The sequence below is a fragment of the Dreissena polymorpha genome, chromosome 8, assembly GCF_020536995.1.
Source record: "Dreissena polymorpha isolate Duluth1 chromosome 8, UMN_Dpol_1.0, whole genome shotgun sequence".
Lineage (NCBI taxonomy): Eukaryota > Metazoa > Mollusca > Bivalvia > Myida > Dreissenidae > Dreissena > Dreissena polymorpha.
Window position 1 is genome coordinate 76,192,362 of NC_068362.1, and position 6,206 is coordinate 76,198,567.

General features: G+C 32.6%; 1 long non-coding RNA gene across 1 annotated transcript; it reads right to left on the reverse strand.

Annotated features, from left to right (window-relative positions):
* Positions 1–822: 822 nt before the first annotated feature.
* LOC127841465 (uncharacterized) lies at positions 823–2,154 on the reverse strand. The gene is made up of 3 exons (XR_008030995.1): positions 2,042–2,154; positions 1,195–1,273; positions 823–913 (listed from the first exon to the last, which is right to left on the reverse strand). It is a non-coding gene; the product is annotated as an uncharacterized LOC127841465 (long non-coding RNA).
* Positions 2,155–6,206: the final 4,052 nt, after the last annotated feature.

A 6,206-nucleotide genomic window follows, 5' to 3' on the forward strand; every position in this document is an offset into this window, starting at 1 on the left:
ATAGACACACTTCAATTCTTAAATTCAACTTACTTATAGACGGAAAAATATGCTGAATATTCTAAATATGAATAAATGTAACTGATTTTGACATATTAAACAAGTCAATGTAACAGCATTATACACAACTGTCTCGTATTACTGTAAAGTACTGATACATTACTGAATGCCAGCTAAAACAATTTAAACGTTTTTAGATATGTTTTTGTGTATCTGTTAGAGCTCATAAGAAATACATAAGATATTAGTAAATTGTTACACTCGGGGAAAAAAGGAGTTGTTACTATTTACTCTGCATCAAGCATTGGGTACAAATTTGACAACATTTTTAACAATGTCTTTTGATGTAACATTATTTTTCAATTTATTCCTCCAATTTCTGTTTTTAACAGATTGGAACGAAGCCTGCCAAGGTCAGCCGCATCATCATAGCCTGTGCTGTTCTTCATAATCTGCGGTTGATGCGGGGGAACCAGCAGTGGATCCGGAACCTTTAGAAGAGGTTGCCAAGGGAGAGATGTTTCAGGCTGTATCGGATGGGAGAAGAGTTAGAGATACCATTATCGCAAATTACTTTACTTAGGAATTAACAGATTAAATATAAATGTTTTCATTATATTTGTGCTTGTATATCTCTGAGTCATACACTGATAGTTTGGTTCCTTGTTCGTTTATATTGGTTTAACATCATTGGAACAACCATTCAAAAAGTGAACATAATATATTATTTCAATGCCTATATAATATTTTGAAACAAGGTTTAGGTAATAGCCTCACTTGTACTCACTCATTTTTGGATTTTTTATAAATGAGAGTATCAGTCTGTACTGTGATTCTTTCGTAGAACTTTTCGTGTTTGTCTTCCAGGCTGTTCTGTTTGGCATATTACACCATCTGCACCTCGCTCAGTGCCCTGTATGTGTTTAAATATTTTTGTTTTTATTGGTTTACTCTATTAACTACTTACAAAAATGATGAGCATTGTTCTGAATGATTTTGATTATTGATAGCCATCAGCTAATTTATTATGGTTGTAGTTAAACAATGATAGGATCTATTGGTTCAGTATGTTGTTAGCAAATAATTTCTATTTAAAGAATATGACATTGTCATTATATAGTTTAAAGTTGAATTTTAAGCTTATATAAATGAAAATAGGTCCATGAATAGTTATATACATACATATATACATACTTAGTCTGAGGCTCTTTCTTGTTACTGTTGCAACTTGGGTGTTCATCTGTATCTGCTGATGCACATCTTGTCTGCATCGCTGATGAACATACATTATAGATCACTGTTATAGATCTATTATGTTAAGATCATATTATTTGTTTCATTGAGTCAACTTTGTTAAAGCAATAGATATTTTGCAGTTTTTATTTGTTTTATACGTGCTATACAGTAGAGATATAATATTGGAAACTGATTCGTACACTGTTAAAATCGTCAATAATCGAAGTTTAATCTAAACATAATAAAATCTTGGGCAAAGTACCACTTTAGCCCCCGCCAGAGGGGTGGATATGCACACGGAATGAGCCCATTGTGTTCATTCAGTATGTATTCACACCTCTGGCGGGGGACTAAAGTGTTGTATTGCCAAATCTTGAGAAATGAACCAATACAATTTTCTGATTGTTAACACAATAACACTTCAATCAGATAATGGCTTCAGACTGTATGACAGACTTGTTTAACAACGGTAATTTCAAACATAACTTTTTAACCATTTGTTTCGTCGATTAAATAATTGTACCCCACTCTTGATTTTCCCAACGATGGCATCTTCCAAGTCCATATTAATCTATCTTGCTATTTTGACTATAAATGTCGTGTCCAAAACATATTTGATACGTATTATACGTTATTCTATGTCTGATATGGCTTATTTTCAGTACTAATTCATAATTTAATAGCATTTTTAGCAAAGTACTACAGAAATTTTTCTCTGTGGTAACGCTGGCCTAAACTTTATATTGCCACTGTAATGAAGTTATAGGACCAAAGCTTATTGATGGTGTTGTTGTAAACTAGATACCTTGTGAATTGAAATGTGTCTGAGTTGGTGTCTGTAGCTATAAGGTTTTATGCCCGCTTCGAGGTTATATGTACAGTCTGTCCTCTATCTAACTCATGTAAAACGAGTACTGAAAAGAGACCAATGCAAGACTATTATTTCATTAAAAATATTCTTGATAATACTAACCTGGGACGAAAAATGCTACTTATCTACATGATCAAATGTGTTATGTGTATTCACTCGAAAAAAATATACTTTTTACAAAAATGCTTGATGAATTGATCTCTGAAAGCGTAAAACACAGTACACAATCTGTAAGAGATAAAATACATTTTCAAGTTGTTTAAATACATGCCCAATGCCAAATCATATTCATTCTTTATGTTCTGGTCACAAACTGTATAGAAATATGGTAAAATGTTATCCTGTCTTTTTATGTACTTGTCCCTCAAGCATGAACAATTGTTCTGAAAACAATTGAACATTCACTTAAATGACAATATCATGAAGGGATTTCTTCAAGCAAAAAACAGCAATCCAAAAAAAATATAAATAAAACTGTCTCGAGGAAAAGCAACATTTTCAAATACTCGCAAGCCATTACAAAAGGCAGCTACACTGAAAGAGGCTAGCAAAAAATTCCTATTGAAAAAACAATTTTGATGATCCAGATAGCCTATTTCGTATACGAATTAACATTTTCAGTGCGTTTACATAAGATATGTATCGCTACATGTATCAGAACATGCCCATGCGACGTTGTTTTAGATTTATTTGGCGGAGAAAACGGTATTCCTTGACATGTGCGTGCTCAACAACAGTTGTTCTAGAAGTTGTCCGTGTATAACAGCCATATGCGTACTCAACAGCAATTGTCAAAACCAATTGAAACTCAACTTTACCTTGAAAATAACGCCATTAAAAATCGATGTATCCATTTTTTGCCAGTTTCAATGCGTCCTCACGACCAACTGGTACTTAAACAGTGCTAATTAGTGTGAAAACAGTTATATTATTGGTAGTCCGTGTACAACAGCAATTGACGGTTCAGGAAATCTCAAAATATTCCATGAGTAATCTCCACACTCAGACCAACGAGAGGGAAACGGTTGATACTCGATGAAACCGCGTCCGGCTGGCCCTTTGAAAGGCGTCATCCGATTAAAAACAAGTAAGTAATAAGGAAGATGTACCTGTTTATACACTCAAATTTTCCATCTTATCGTGGCATCGGCGGCCATGTTTTCTCAATTCTGACCACGTGATTCCCCGCATTGAAGAATGATACGTTCAAATATATAAAAAAGATCTCAACTTATTGCTAATGTTTCACGCGCCATGGGGTTTTACTGAGCTTAAAGCGAGCTAGATTCTATGTAAGGTCGAAACCAGTTTCAGGAAGTTTACATAATTTTAGATTGATATTGTTTCTATAGTGATTAGACATCTGCTTATTACTATATGTGCGATAAAATTGAGAGCTTTGAGCTTCAACTATTTCAAGTGCATATCAACATTAAGTTTCATGTAATTTCTCACATAAAAGACAGCATTATTGCTGTATACCCATGAATAATCAACTCATAGATTTTAAGACATCATCATGTCCGTTTCAATAATGTAAACTATCTACTTAAAACGCATAACTGTACACTTAATATAGGCCAAATGAGCAATCTATTTCATAAAGTGTTAATCGTGTTATTATGAAACAAGAGATCTCAATCAATTGAAACTTCATAAATGAGGTCAACAACAACGTTCAAGTAATTTGTAAAATGTACATACATCAAAACTGCAATTACCACTTTCAATAGCCTCATTACTTCGTTGATATCATTCTCAAATTACTTCAAATGAATGTGTAATATACATGAACATCTCATAAACAAAAGAACGACAAAGTATTGTGTTATACGAACTCATAATAAGTCGAAAACGGCTTTCATTATAAAATAATATGTTGGTTTAGAACTCGTGTGGTTTAGACATACATCAACTCGTGTGGTTTAGACATACATCCTAATCGAATTGATAGAAATTTGTATTTATATGACGTAAAAACAAAAACTTATCACACTTTATATGAGAGCAATGCTTATATACGACAAACTGCGTTTTTATTACACTAGTGGTAAAAGTAAAATCAGGAATCGGCATGTAGTTTATTATAAAGGGGAGAATCGTGTACATGACGTTACGCTCTATAACAGAATACATATGCAATATGAATAACTGGATTAAGCCGCAATAAAACAATCTGGTTCCGAATGGATTTCTAACAAAGCTTAAAGCCACTATCACGCTCACCACTACTACATACGTTCTGTATTATGCTATATAAAATGTTCAACAACAAACAGTACCATACAATCGTTATTTACAATAGGAAGACCCTCAAAGCAAGTGACATTGGTGTAAAAACGTTAAAATACAAACATTTGGCAACTTTAAAGCATATTATTTTTCGTTCCACGATGTCATCTACTTTCGTTTTGCGAATGGTATCGAGTCAGGATCGGATTCATTCGGGTCGGATTCATTCGGGTTGCGTTCATTTGCATAATTTATACAAGCTATCCGAGAAATCTGCTGCCGTCATTTTTCCGACGCTGACCGAATCCAAGCTCGCGTTCGCCCGTACATTTTCAATTATTTCGCGGGAAATAAAAATGGAATTATTTGTGACACAAAGAAATAAAAACGCACATTTTGTATCGCGTTAAATCAATGTTACGAGACAACATCTTACATTGAAATTTTGCATTTTCCTAAAAGGAACAATGATTTTGGTATGGGTTAGCTTTATTTTACGAAATATTCGATATTTTTGATCGTGAGCGTTACATTAATCAAGAGAATGTGGAAGGACAATATCTTCACGTTCGTATTAAAACACTATGAAGTGGATATTATATTCTTGATATTTGAGCTGCCGCGCAGAATCGCGATCTCGATGCAATAATAATATTAAGAATTGTCCAGTTGTCTTGGGGATTTATTGAAGATTATTGCATTGATGAATAACACTGTAAATAGTATGGCTTCTTTTTTCAAAGTAATTACAATTGTAGGTTACATTCATCGCAACTCATCTTTAGTCTTTCTTGTTCACACGAAGTGAGCGCAAAGTGGAAAATAAGCCTTTGATAAAACAACGTAATAGAGCCTGCCAAACAAAGCTCAGGTCAAATGATTAATTTGCCATGTCAAATGTAGCTATTATTGGAAAACCCGGAAAAGATCATATCAATATATGCTACGAAATTTAGTAACAGATAATCGAGTAATATATTTTCAGAATATGATATCATATAAAGACACGCAGATGCATATATGTGTAATTTGTATTTATATATCAAATTATAATCACTGATGCTTATAAATACGATATCAAATGTGACATTAATATTACCAGAATCTAAAAAATATATGTTACATAAAGAGTGATACAAACGTAATTTCAGACGTAAACTTTAAAATACTTAGTTAAGAAGTAGAAAAATTTATGAATACGTATTCTAGTGTTTGTGTGATTTTTTGTAAGGCTGAATAGAAATAAATGTGTGTCCATCATATTGTCAACATGTTTCTTATTATATAGGTATCTATTACTGCTTATTAGTAAAAAAAATAATCAAATAACGTCGATGTTAAATAGCCACAATAATTATGATAATCAATTTAAAATACATACATTTCCATTTCGTTTTTGTTACGATTTTCAGAACAAAGCATGATTTCTGAACATCATTCATGTTTGTTCACGTTTAACAATGCAGGTTGTCATTAAAATGGCATATCAAAAGAATTCACCGAAATGTTCACGTGGTATCGAAATACAAAAAGTTGATTCAGTAACACTATGCATATTGGCAAAAGTAATTTTAAAAGCGTATATACCATGTGAACAAAAACATGTTTAGGTTAGTTATATGTGAACTCGAGCTACAAATATCGTGGAATTCAAAAATATTTACAGTTTGCAATAGTGTATATCCGAGTTACTGCATGTAAATATACCTTTACTAGTACTTATTCCTACGATACCGCAAATAATTTCCCACTTTTTATGATGAAAATAAACAATGTACAGCGCTTATAAAAACGATATATTAAAGTGTAAAATTAACTCCTTAATTGCATTTCTGTATTTTCAATGTATAGCCCATACATTGACATT